A 13,906-nucleotide genomic window follows, 5' to 3' on the forward strand; every position below is an offset into this window, starting at 1 on the left:
GTCAGTCGTTAAATTACAACAACTGGCTGGAATTAGTTCGCTCATTTCAGAGTGATTGTTGGAGAGCTTGGTTACATTCTGGAAGGATAATGCACACTGTGTCATGATGATTTTACAATCGCAGTAAAACCCCTTCTCTCATGGTTTAACATTTAAAAATTACACAAGAATAATTACAATCAATGCATCATTTGCAAAAGCCCTATATTTGTTCATAGGATTTATACAGACAAGTGTTACAGTACAATCATTTGAAGACTAAAATCAGGTATCAGAACATGAACTGATCTGAAAGGATATTCATAGCCTGGATATACAGGAAAAAGTCAGTATATAAATGAAGTCATGGTGCTGCTACTTCTAGTCACTTCAGTCGTGTCCGACCCTGTGCGACCCCATAGATGGCAGCCTACCAGGCTCCCTCGTCCCTGGGATTCTCCAGGCAAGAACACTGGAGTGGGTTGCCATTTCCTTCTCCAAAATGAAGTCATAAGTTTACATAAATATAAGAAACATTAAATTTTAAAATATTTTCTCTAGGTATTCATGAATTTTTCACTAATTAAAAACCCTGTAATAAAATATCTTAGGTCCATATAAAAAGCAATAACAGATTAAAGATTGCATTAAGTTCAAGATGTAGCCTTTGTCCTATCCTGGATGCTGTATAATCACCTGCAGAAGTAGTGTGGGTAAACTGGAAACAAACACACAGACGAGTCAGTCCTGGGACGGCGGCCGGTGCCCGAGCCCCTCCCCTCCAGAAACCCTACCCCCACCCCGTTCTGGGCTTCAGCCGCTTTGAGAATTCAGAGAAACACGAAGGACCAAGTAGATCAAGGAGAGAACTCTGTGGCTGACTTTATTCTGACATATAGCTAAAAGCTGCTGGTAAAAAGACTTAAAACCCAATCCAGCTTTCTAGCTGAGACGTGAACAGGACAGAGCAGACAGCCTCCTGCTCTCAGAGCGGCACAAACAGGGCTGGGCTCCCGGCTTGGACCCACCAGACGACCCCCAAGAGCAGCACCTGCAAGGGAGGGTGGCCCCTCAGTGGCAGCCGACCCCCAGATACCGGTGCACTTCTGTGTTAAACACTGGCCTCCGGATGGAGAGGCCAGGGCAGGGCAGGCTTGTGAACCCTGATGATCTGGGCCCTGTTCCCTCTGAGAACGTGCACACAGGGCATGGCCAGCAGCACTGCTGCTGTGGGAGGGACACCTGTGTGCACTGACTCGAGGGAGACTCTGGCCGTGCTCTGACCACTCAGGCGGCAGCCGGGCGCCAAGGTCACGTTCTCTGCTGCTGAGGGCTCTCCCTGGCGCGACCTTCGGAAACCTGCTGACCCTCCACTCCTAGGGAGTGGCCTCCGTGCCCCCGCGGGACCAGGCCGGCCTGTACTCACCCCTAAGCTCAGCAGGAGTAAGTCCTGACTGTAGCAGAATCCAGCCTCTGCGTTCCCACCATGCTGCCTGGTCCCACGAGTGCGGGAGGAAGTGTGGAAACACAGACTGTGGTTAGTCGTGCAACGTCACACGGGGCACGAGGACACACACACACCTGCAGCCCCCACTCCTACTGAGGGGAAACTTCCAGAGGATGGATGAACTGGAGAGAGTGAGCCTGGGGGCTGCCACGTGGGGGTCCCTGCCACCCGGGTTTGGGGGGGAGTGGGACAGTCACACTAGAGCATCAACGGCACATTCGATGACAGAAACGCCGACATGGGGACAGCGACTCCACAGCTACTCAGCTCTTCACAGAGCTCCAGATTCACATATTCGACACAGTCTGTTGTTACCCAGTTTTACACTTACCTCATTCCCTCAGCTGCCAGCTTTATGAGAAGAGGTACAAGACGACAAGACCACCATCAAATGTGAAACCTCGACCCCCACCTCCTGCGGTCCCTTCAGCTGGACCAGCTGCAGACAGGGTGCTGTGCAAGGCCAGCCACGAGGACACGAGGGACGCCCGCAAGTAAGGAGCCTGCGCACATCGTCATCAGTTTCAGGAGCCCTGTGCCTCTGGTCTTGAAAGTGATGGGGGGTAATTTTAAAGGAATCCCAGTGGATTTGGTACCTGTGTTTACGGATGTGTGTGTGTGTGTGTGTGTGTGTGCGTGTGTTTTCTGGTAGGCAGGTTTCTCTGGATCTGGTGTTAAGGTGGACATCTAACTCTATGTGTGTGTGTTCGTGTGCGCGCGTGCAGAAGTGGGTTTTTCTTTGCTCTGTTGCTCTGCGTGGCAAATTCTAGGATGTTCTGGTGGCTTCCTAGAGAACAATTCAAAGTACGAGGATTTTCTGACTGCAGTGGGTAATCTCAGTTCTGTCAGTCAACCAGAAACAACATTGACTACAGGGAAAATGCCTTATCTATCAAACGTGAAAAAATATTTTAGCATTCCAGAAAAAATTTCAGTTGAATATAGTTTAACATTTATGGTATTATAGATGAGAGAATCAGCTTGTTTCTCAAAACTATTTTCTTTCTATTAAGCCCCAATTTGTCTCAAAGGTATTCTTTTAATTGCCAAATTTACGCAGCCAATGCACCAACTTTCAGAGAATTTTTGAGGGTTGGTGAATCTCAGATTTTCACGTTCTGTGGAAACTCCCAGGGAGAGCACTGCGGGCTCACCCCGCAGGTGCTGGACGTGCTCCATGAGGAGTGGAGGCCGAGGCCGCCAGGACCATCCACGTCCCTGTTGGTCATCGCAGTGTCCTGGGCGTGCGGGGACTCCCCTCAGGCATCATGTGCCTCCTGCTCTAAATGCTGTCTTTCCTCTTCCCCTTGGTGGACACTGTCATGTGCCAGCTTGCAGGGAAAGCTGAGTCAGCAGGTTTGCTGAGCTGTGTGTGTCCTGAAGCCTCCCCGTGGGGCTCGTCCCCAGCTCCAGGCTCTGAGCTGAGCAGCGCTGCAGGAGTAAGGCACGGTGTTGGTGAAGGGGAGCCCAGCGACCCTCGTAGGAGGTGGTAGGCTGTGCGGACGGTCAGTCTCAGAAAACAAGGCCACACCTGTTGTCTGGGTGGTGCCACATGTGTAGCATTTGATGGGAAGAAGCTCACACAGCCATCTTGTTAGGAAAGACAGCTTGAGCGTGGTGCTCATGTCCTGCTTCAAAGTGCCCGTGGTCATCCACAGATGGTGTGGCTTTCTCTTGGGCGTGTCTGTTCCCCATAGAATTCACTGTATTTCCAAATGTCTTTCTCCTGTGACTCTAATTTGAAGGCGAGGAAGCATGCCACGTCAGTTTAATGCTAAGCAAGTGTTTTAACGAATTGCACTTGGGGACTCAAATTTGATCCTCGAGGGAGCAGAGACGGTCCTAGCTAAGTAGCCCCGCAGGGCGGGGCTCAGCAGGGTCGTCGCAGCAGAGCAGGCAGCCCCCCAGGCTCGTCTCTGAAGCTGTCTCTGTAAAGAGAGGTTTCAGCGGAGAGTGAGCCGTTGACAGCAGAGTGATGCGATGTCTTATAGCCGAGGAAGGAAATAAACCCCAGCAGAAGCCAGGTGAGTCTTCCATTTGCTTCTGGATGGTGGCTGTGGTTAGGATGCAAACTCCAGGCACATGATAGATGCCTCGTTCACCTGGGATACAGGCATTTTAAAAGTTTGCCTTTTTTAAAACTCTCCTTGATCTATTAAGGGGCTTCCCTGTAGCTCAGATGGTAAACATCTGCCTGCAATGTGGGAAATCTGGGTTTGATCCCTGGAAGATCCAAGATCCCCTGGAGATAGAAATGGTAACCCGCTCTAGTACTCTTGCCTGGAAACTTCCATGGACAGAGGAGCCTGCTAGGCTACAGTCCATGGGGTCGCAAAAAGTTGGACATGACTGAGCAAATTCACTTTCAGTTTCACTTTCACTTTTTGAGCTATTAAGATACATGTTGTGTTTTCTGGTATAATTATTCCTAGAAAATAGAATATTTCCTATTGTAGGAAACCTAAGGTTGACTTAAAGGAACAGTTACTTGAAATTTGATGTGAAGCATTTCGAGCTTTAACCATACATAGACTTCACAGTCTTAAGTAAAGTCTGATGCTATTTGAGTGTATTGAAAAGCCACTGTGTATCTTTAGGGAATTCCCTAGCAGTCCAGTAGCTAGAACTCTGCACTTCCACTGCAGGAGGCCAGGGGTTTGATTCCTGGTTGGAGAATGAGGGTCCTGCAAGCCACAGAGTGGCCTAGTCAAAAAAGAATAACCAGTACCTTAATTTAGCACATAGCTAGTTAGCTGAGCAGCAGTGTAGGATAGAAACAGCCCCCATCCAGCCTTCTCCTTGCTTGCTGTGTTGTAGTGATCTGTGTTGAAAGTCTGTATTGCTCTTTGGGTGTCTGCTGTGAAATGGTGTGCATTCCTGAAGCTCTCTCAGGGACAGAGTCCTCTGCTCAGATCTCGGTGTGGTTTCGTCTTCTACGTATCTGTCCTCACTGTTTAGAAAGGGAAGAGTGGATGGTTTTCCTTGACTACACTCCTCTCTTGGATGTGCAGACTTCTGAATCCTTTAAGGCTGGGCATAACTCTTTCATCGGGAAGGAAGTGATTCTATAAGGAATTGCGGGGACTCATTCAGCATTTCATAACTCAGGTGTTCTTTGCAATATGTCTGAACTCTCATTAAGCAGATGGTTTAGAAGATTTAAGGAAAATGGTGAGATACATACTATTTCACTTTTCAAATTTATAAAGAGAATAAATACTAAGGTTAACTTGTTTTATACCCGTGTGTAGTAGTGATTCTTGAATTTTGAATGTTTTGTTACTTGTAGGCATGAGTTGCTGGAGGAAGCCGGGAGCCAAGGCATGCCTTGGCACAGTGGGATGGGCCAACTGTTGTGGTCTGGCTGGAGGTGTGTATGCGCCCCACCCTCACCCCCACCCCCACCGGCACCCCAGTCCTGGGCTGGGTGTGTCAGTCCCTCCACAGCCACACATAACCTCCGACCTCCTGTCTCCTGTCCCCAGCTCTGGGTCAGGATGTCGGCCTGGTAGGTGGCTGCTTGCCGAGCCAACGTAAAGAGCAGTGCCATCATGTCCACCCTGTCACCCTGTTGGACACGGAGATCCAGCGTGAGACTGGCATCAGCAACCCACTGCACCAGCTGAAGCTGCGGCTGGCAATCCAGGAGAGCATGTCCCTGACAGGGTGCTCCGCCCCGTCCAGAAGGGTACGCCTCCCTCCTTCCCTAGGGAGAGTTGGCCCCCGGGTTGTGTCGCTTCTGGGGTTCTCTATACAGACATCCACTGTTCCAGCTTAAAGTTCTAGCATTCAAAGCCGTGACAGCTTTTCATTTGCGGCAGTGGTGTTGTTACAAGATAGGTGAGTGAATACTCCAGACAGGTTATTTTTGTAACAGCTGGGCTGCAGTGGCATTGTTAATAGAGAAATGGGAGTTTTTGAAAACATAAAAAGGGACTTTTGAAAATGTGAAAATTATATAAAAAAAAGAAGTTTTTGAAAATGTATTATAAGAAATGTAAATATAAATGTCAAGAAAGTGAAAGAGAAAAGGCTTAGCCCCCAGGCTGCATTGCTTTTCCCTTATTTGCCTTGTCGGGCCTGTCCTCTTCGGCAGTTTCCTTTTCGGGAGCTGTAGACCCTGGGCTCTCAGGGTTTTAAGAGTCCATACATCTGCCAGGTCACACCAAGTCGTATCGTGCTCATCCAAGTTTCCTCCACGTGGGAAGACCTTGAAAGTCCTGTAAGAGGGTCCTCCCAGGTGGAAAAATTAAAACGCATCTGGTGGAAATGTGGATTGTTGCCAGGAGATCAGGGCCGGCCAGCTCCTCATTTCTCGAGTGCAGACTCAGGACACAGCTCAGTCCCTACGCTTGGTGTGTCCACTCTGGAGAGGAACCCTGGGGAGGAGACGTGACCTCCCCGATGTACCTGCCCTGAGGAGCAGGTGGAGCCTGACTCAGGCTCATGGTTATTTTACAGAAAAAGCGTGAAGGCTTTCTCGTCCGTTTGTCTTCCTTGTTTCTAAGTGTGAGCGTGAGGGTGGTCAGCTCACCCCTTACTGATGCACTTGTTCTCAGCATTATCTGCTCTGCTCTCTGTGCCCCAGACGGTTCACTAGAGCCATCTTTTTAGAAATGAAAGTGCTGAGGGTTCCCTGGAGGTTTTCTTAAAGTATCTCGGTAAAGGGAGCGTTTTATGAATTGAGTTTAACGGGTGGTGAACTCAAGCAGCATCCCCCCCTCCGGCCCTTGCTGAGAGGATGGTGTTGGGGGAGGGGCATGGGCAGAACCCCTGATGAGCTCCTGGGGATGGGGACGGTGGCAGGAAAGAGGGGGAGGGCTGTTCCTTGTGGGGTGTCCACAGATTGTACCTCACCCCTCACAGATGGGCACTTAGGCCGTTTCCAAACACTTGCCACTGTTCTGGAGAACACAATCATTGCCCAGCTCCTACTCAATTTTGTAGAATATGTTTCTAGAATTGGAGTGGAAACATCTGCTTTATTCATTCCATCCTCTGTTCATCCACCCACCCAGCCAGCCAGCCATCTGTTCATGCATCCGACTACTCACTAATTCATCCATCCACCCACCCATCCACTCACTAATTCATCCATCCATGCACCCATCCATCCATCCATCCACCTGTCCATGCAGTCAGCCAGTCATCTGTCCATCCATCTATCTACTCACTAATCCATTCATCTACCTATCCATCCATCTTCCATCTATCCAACCACCCATCTGTCCATGCATCTATCCAACCACCTATGCATCCATCCACCCACTCATCCACCCACCCATCCACTCATTTATCCATCCATCCATCCATCTATACAAATTCCTTCCTCCCTCCCCCAATCCCTTCCTTCCATCCTCCGTTCCTCAGTAGAACTTTACGTTTTTGTGCAGATTGGTATTTTATTCCTCTTAAGTTTAATCATAGGGTATCTCTGTTCCCCTACCACCTTGCTCTTTGGGATTGCATCCTTTCTCCAGTGCACTTTCCAGCAGTTATGTGATTCTCTTGCCAACAGTGACTCTGGAGAGTGACAGTATCTGACCCCCTGGCAGAGCTGTTCTATTATCACCCTGTTTCAGCTGACACTCTTGGGTGGTTCAGGTAGGCCATCGTATCATCCTTAATCAGTGGCTATTTTATTTCCCTCTTTCAGCAACCACAATTATTATGGAATTTTCTTGTCTGATAACACGTGCTAGAACTTTCAGAGCATTGATAATTAATGGAGGTGATCACAGCATCCTTGACTTGTCCCTGACTTTAATGAGACCACTTGGAACACATCACGATTCAGTGTGATTTTGGCCCTTGGCTTGAAATAGATGTTTCTATAGATGTTTTTAAAGAGTTTTTAGTGGGAAGATGTTCAGTTCTATCCATTGAAGTGGGCGACAGAGGATGAGATGGTCAGCTGGCATCACAGACTCAGTGGACATGAGTTTGAGCAAACTCCAGGAGATGGTGAAGGACAGGGAAGCCTGGGGTGCTGCAGTTCATGGGGTTGCAAAGAGTAAGACAAGACTTAGCAACAGAACAACAGTAACAACAGCGGGAAGGTGCTGAGGTCTATGGAATCTCTTCTTGAGCATCAAGTCAGGAAGACCACACGGGGAGTAGACTGTGGGAGGCCCTGACTCTCCTGCCCTGGCCTGTAACTGCCCCCTTTGCCACACTACTTTGCAACGTTTCCCGTTACGAGGCACAGCGTATTTCTGCAGCTTCTGGGCTGGCCTTGTGACTTGGCTTGGCCAACAGAAAGAGGCAAAGTGACAAGCCTCACAGGGCCTTGAGAGCATTGCTCTCTGGCCACTTCCCTGTGAACAAGCCCAGGCCAGCCTGCTGGAGGACAAGACTCCCATCGTCACCCCTGCCAACAGCCAGCTTGTCCATCATGAACCGTGCCTACCCTTGAGCAGCCAAGCTCAGCTGACCCACCAGCTGACTGTACATGCAGGAGTGTGCCCACTGGAGATCGGCCACACATCTGGCCCCAATCAGCTCCCCGACCCACAGCCTGATGAAAGATAATGGGTGGCTGTTTGCAGCCACTAAGTTCTGGGTGGTTCACTGTGCAACAGTAGATAATCACACAATGGCTGCTCTCTTTTGGCCTGTTGAACATGAACTGATGTTTCTGTTGTGTCCTGGAAAATATACAATGAGCCTGTATGTGTGATTGGGCCCAATTTTTGGACATGCTACCGAGTTGCCAAAAACTCAGCAAATGTGACCAGGCACTCTTGATCAGAATTGGCTGAGACTTTATAAAATCGAAGGCTCATTTTGTCTTATTGCTTCAAAAAATGCTGCTACTGGGATTTCCCTGATGCTCCAGTGGCTAAGACCCCATGCGCCCAATGCAGAGGGCCTGGGTTTGACCCCTGCTCAGGGAATTAGATCCCACGTGCTGTGACTAGAAGATCCAGCACAATGCAGCTCAGACCCAGCATGGCCAAATAAATAAGTATTTAAAAACTGGTGCTGGAGTCAACTTGTGGGAGAGGATGGGGTGTGGTCCTTGGGTTGCCCAGGATGCTGGGTTCCAGGTGTGTGATGCTTAGAGAAGAATGAGTGTGATCTCCAGAGTGAGGACACGGTGGCCGACACCCAGAGGTCTTAGGCCCCATAGACACAACCAGCTGAGGCCACTTTCTGACTGGGGAGGTGGGAGGGGGGCTAGCGACAGTTGGTACCTTCCCATAGTTGGTCTCAAAGTCTAAGCTGAAAGAAGCTCCCAGAATACTACTGTCCCTGGGGTTTTGCTGTGGTGGTTTTAAATTATGTCCTCAAGTTTGGGGGTATTCCTCTTCTCAGAAGGGAACCCAGTCTGCCTCCCCTTAAGTATGGACCGAGCTTAGTGACTCGCTTCTAATGAATAGCATAGGTAGAAATGACAGCATGTAACTACTGAAAAGAGGGCCATCAGAGGCATTTCAGACTCTTGCTCACTCTCTCCTGGACTTCCTGCCCTGGGTGAAGCCAGCCGCCGTGTTGTGAGGACGCTCAGGCAGCCTGAGGAGAGGTCCATGTGGTGAGGAGCTGAGGCTCCACCAACAGCCCTGTGAGTGTGCCATCTGGCAGGCTGGCCTTCCAGCCCCAGAACAACCTTCAGATCCCTGCAGCCCTACATGACATCTTGACGATAACCTCATGACGGACTCCCAAGCTAGAATCACACAGCTAAGCCATTTCTGAATTTCTGACCCCACCAAAAGAACCTGAAATAATAAATACACATCATTTTAAGCCACTAGGCTCTGAGGTTGTTTGTTACACAGCGCAAGCTAACTAATATACTTCTTATGGTGGCTCTGGGTGGTGAGTTCATCCATGTCAACTTGTTCTCTTTCATGGACTCAAGGTTCTGGCACGGTTTTCTCCACTCTAAGACACTCTAGCATAGACCTCTTCAGATCGGTTCAGTTCAGTCGCTCAGTCGTGTCCGACTCTTTGCGACCCCATGAATCGCAGCACTCCAGGCCTCCCTGTCCATCACCATCTCCCGGAGTTCACTCAGACTCACGGCCATCGAGTCGGTGATGCCATCCAGCCATCTCATCCTCCGTCGTCCCCTTCTCCTTCTGCCCCCAATTCCTCCCAGCATCAGAGTCTTTTCCAATAAGTCAACTCTTGGCATGAGGTGGCCAATGTACTGGAGCTTCAGCTTTAGTATCATTCCTTCCCAAGAAATCCCAGGGCTGATCTCCTTCAGAATGGACTGGTTGGATCTCCTTGCAGTCCAAGGGACTCTCAAGAGTCTTCTCCAACACCACAGTTCAAAAGCATCGATTCTTCGGCGCTCAGCCTTATTCAAAGTCCAGCTCTCACATCCATACATGACCATTGGAAAAACCATAGCCTTGACTAGACAGACCTTAGTCGGCAAAGTAAGGTCTCTGCTTTTGAATATACTATCCAGGTTGGTCATAACTTTTCTTCCAAGGTGTAAGCATCTTTTAATTTCATGGCTGCAGTCACCATCTGCAGTGATTTTGGAGCCCAAAAAATAAAGTCTGACACTGTTTCTACTGTTTCCCCTTCTATTTCCCATGAAGTGATGGGACTGGATGCCATGATCTTTGTTTTCTGAATGTTGAGCTTTAAGCCAACTTTTTCGCTCTCCTCTTTCACTTTCATCAAGAGGCTTTTTAGCTCCTCTTCACTTTCTGCCATAAGGGTGGTGTCATCTGCATATCTGAGGTGATTGATATTTCTCCTGGCAATCTTGATTCCAGCTTGTGTTTCTTCCAGTCCAACGTTTCTCATGATGTACTCTGCATAGAAGTTAAATAAGGAGGGTGACAATACACAGCCTTGACGTACTCCTTTTCCTATTTGGAACAAGTCTGTTTTTCCATGTCCAGTTCTAACTGTTGCTTCCTGACCTGCATACAGATTTCTCAAGAGGCAGATTAGGTGGTCTGGTATTCCCATCTCTTTCAGAATTTTCCAGTTTATTCTTATCCACACAGTCAAAGGCTTTGGCATAGTCAATAAAGCAGAAGTAGATGTTTATCTGGAACTCTCTTGCCTTTTCCCATGATCCAGTGGGTGTTGGCAATTTGATCTCTGGTTCCTCTGCCTTTTCTAAAACCAGCTTGAACATCAGGGAGTTCATGGTTCACATATTGCTGAAGCTTGGCTTGGAGAATTTTGAGCATTACTTTACTAGCATGTGAGATGAGTGCAATTGTGCGGTAGTTTGAGCATTCTTTGGCATTGCCTTTCTTTGGAATTGGAATGAAAACTGACCTTTTCCAGTCCTGTGGCCACTGCTGAGATTTCCAAATTTGCTGGCATAGCGAGTGCAGCACTTTCACAGCATCATCTTTCAGGATTTGAAACAGCTCCACTGGAATTCCATCACCTCCACTAGCTTTGTTCATAGTGATGTTTTCTAAGGCCCACTTGACCTCACATTCCAAGATGTCTGGCTCTAGATTAGTGATCACATCATGATGATTATCTGGGTCGTGAAGATCTTTTTTTCTACAGTTCTTCTGTGTATTCGTGCCACTTCTTCTTAATATCTTCTGCTTCTGTTAGGTCCATACCATTTCTGTCCTTTATCAAGCCCATCTTTGCATGAAATGTTCCCTTGGTATCAATGAAACCACGCCATGCCTGCGGGGCAACCCAAGACGGGCGGGTCATGGTGGAGAGGCCTGACAGAATGTGGTCCACTGGAGAAGGGAATGGCAAGCCACTTCAGTATTCTTGCCTTGAGAACCCCATGAACAGTAGGAAAAGGCAAACTGATAGGATACCAAAAGAGGAACTCCCCAGGTCTTTAGGTGCCCAATATGCTACTGGAGATCAGTGGAGAAATAACTCCAGAAAGAAAGCAAAAACAATACCCAGTTGCGGATGTGACTGGTGATAGAAGCAAGATCCGATGCTGTAAAGAGCAATATTGCATAGGAACCTGGAATGTCAGGTCCATGAATCAAGGCAAATTGGAAGTGGTCAAACAAGAGATGGCAAGGGTGAACGTTGACATTCTAGGAATCAGCGAACTAAAATGGACTGGAATGGGTGAATTTAATTCAGATGACCATTATATCTACTACTGCGGGCAGGAATCCCTCAGAAGAAATGGAGTAGCCATCATGGTCAACAAAAGAGTCCGAAATGCAGTACTTGGATGCAATCTCAAAAACGACAGAATGATCTCTGTTCATCTCCAAGGCAAACCATTCAATAGCACAGTTATCCAAGTCTATGCCCCAACCAGTAATGCTGAAGAAGCTGAAGTTGCACAGTTCTACGAAGACCTACAAGACCTTTTAGAACTAACACCCAAAAAAGATGTCCTTTTCATTATAGGGGACTGGAATGCAAAAGTAGGAAGTCAAGAAACACCTGGAGTAACAGGCAAATTTGGCCTTGGAATGCGGAATGAAGCAGGGCAAAGACTAATAGAGTTTTGCCAAGAAAAGGCACTGGTCATAGCAAACACCCTCTTCCAACAACACAAGAGAAGACTCTCTGCATGGACATCACCAGATGGTCAACACCGAATCAGATTGATTATATTCTTTGCATTCAAAGATGGAGAAGCTCTATAGAGTCAACAAAAACAAGACCAGGAGCTGACTGTGGCTCAGATTATGAACTCCTTATTACCAAATTCAGACGTAAATGGAAGAAAGTAGGGAAAACCGCTAGACCATTCAGGTATGACCTAAATCAAATCCCTTATGATGATACAGTGGAAGTGAGAAATAGATTTAAGGGCCTAGATCTGATAGATAGAGTGCCTGATGAACTATGGAATGAGGTTCGTAACATTGTATAGGAGACAGGGATCAAGACCATCACCATGGAAAAAAAATGCAAAAAAGCAAAATGGCTGTCTGGGGAGGCCTTACAAATAGCTGTGAAAAGAAGAGAAGCAAAAAGCAAAGGAGAAAAGGAAAGATATAAGCATCTGAACAGACCTCTCAGTTTACTGGATACCCTACTTAAAATGTATGCCAACTCTTTGCTTGATAAAGAGTGAGTTTGGGTTTCTGAGACTGGTGTTGTTCCTGAGAAGCAGGTCTCTGACCAAGACTCTTCTATGGACCTCTGCCGGAGAAGACCCCAGAAGCTGCCTGACATCCATCCTATAGGGTTTGGTGGCAAGCTCAACACAGGATACCCCATGTAGACAGAAGCCATGTCATGGATAATTCCATGGTGGGATTATGTGGTTGGCGAGAATGCTGAGGTAGCTTGAAGCAGGGGTGGGTTCCAGCACTGCCCTCTCCTGATGTCTTAAAACCATCTCGTGGGAGCTTCACACACGTGCCAGAGACAGGCACGCATGACACCTTTTTGGTAATGAAGCACTTGGACGTGGCCAGCACCCAGAAGCCCCCTTCCTGACCCCCAAGGGGAAACCACTACCCCAATTCTTGTCTGCTTACAACACTTCACTCCCCTGGACCACTCTGTCCCCCTGGACACCAAACTTGCCTCCAAACCCCCAGACAGAGTCAACCAGCAAACAGTGCTTGGAGAGCTTTGACTGATACTCGTGGCCGACAGCTGATGGAACAGGGGCAAAAGGGAAGCATCAGACACCCACCAGCACTGCCACATTGGACGCCCCGCCACCCCGCGCCCTGACCCTGAGGCAGCCTGCACTTCTGCTCAGTGTGGGTGATGCAAACAAGATCACTCAATGTGGAAGCCGGCCCAGAGGGAGGTAACTCCAGGGGGCATCGCAACACCAGGGCCCCCCAGTCGGGTGTTCCTGAACCCTCTCCACACCAGGCTCCCTGGAAGTCTCTCAAGAACCCCAGCCATAGGGGGCCTTCTGAGGTGCCTGGGCTTGAAGAAACAGGAGGCCAGCCCCCAACCAGAACCACAGAGCCAGCAGCCTGCCAACGACTCCTAAGCCCACTTCCAGGAAGACTGCTGGCAGTGATCACCCTCTTCAGGTGGGACACTGTCAAAGCACGTGACCCAGGAAGCAGGGCACACACTGGAACACAGATGGCATGCTTGAGGCACACGGCACCATCAGTGTCAACACCGGCCACACATCCAGCCCGCCCAGCTGTGCAGTGGGGCCCGCCACTGCCTCATCACCCCCCAGTCAGGGAAGTGGGTCTGGTGACCTCTCAAGGCCACACGCTGTCCGAGCAGTCCACCCCGAGCTTTCCGCTGTGTGGTCAGCAAGGCATGGCCCATGGCCCACATCCAGTACCGAGGTTCTTTGTAAATAAAGCTTTCTGGAACATACAGATGTTTCAGAACATCTGTTCATTTACAGAAAATCTATGCCTAACTTTGTGTCAAGACAATACAGCTAGTTCAGAAGCTGCTCGAGACCCTGTGGTGGCCAGGAAGCTAAAAATATTTACACCCCGAATTCTGAGCGGCCCCATGCTGCTCTAGTCGCCCAGGCCCGACCCTTAGAGGAAGGCA

The 13,906-nt window shown here is 48.8% G+C and overlaps 1 pseudogene; it reads left to right on the plus strand.

Moving 5' to 3' along the window:
• Nucleotides 1-13,906, plus strand: part of LOC138432334 (liprin-alpha-1-like) — a 46,268-nt pseudogene that overhangs the window by 22,324 nt on the left and 10,038 nt on the right.

Source organism: Ovis canadensis, chromosome 2 (genome assembly GCF_042477335.2).
Source record: "Ovis canadensis isolate MfBH-ARS-UI-01 breed Bighorn chromosome 2, ARS-UI_OviCan_v2, whole genome shotgun sequence".
Lineage (NCBI taxonomy): Eukaryota > Metazoa > Chordata > Mammalia > Artiodactyla > Bovidae > Ovis > Ovis canadensis.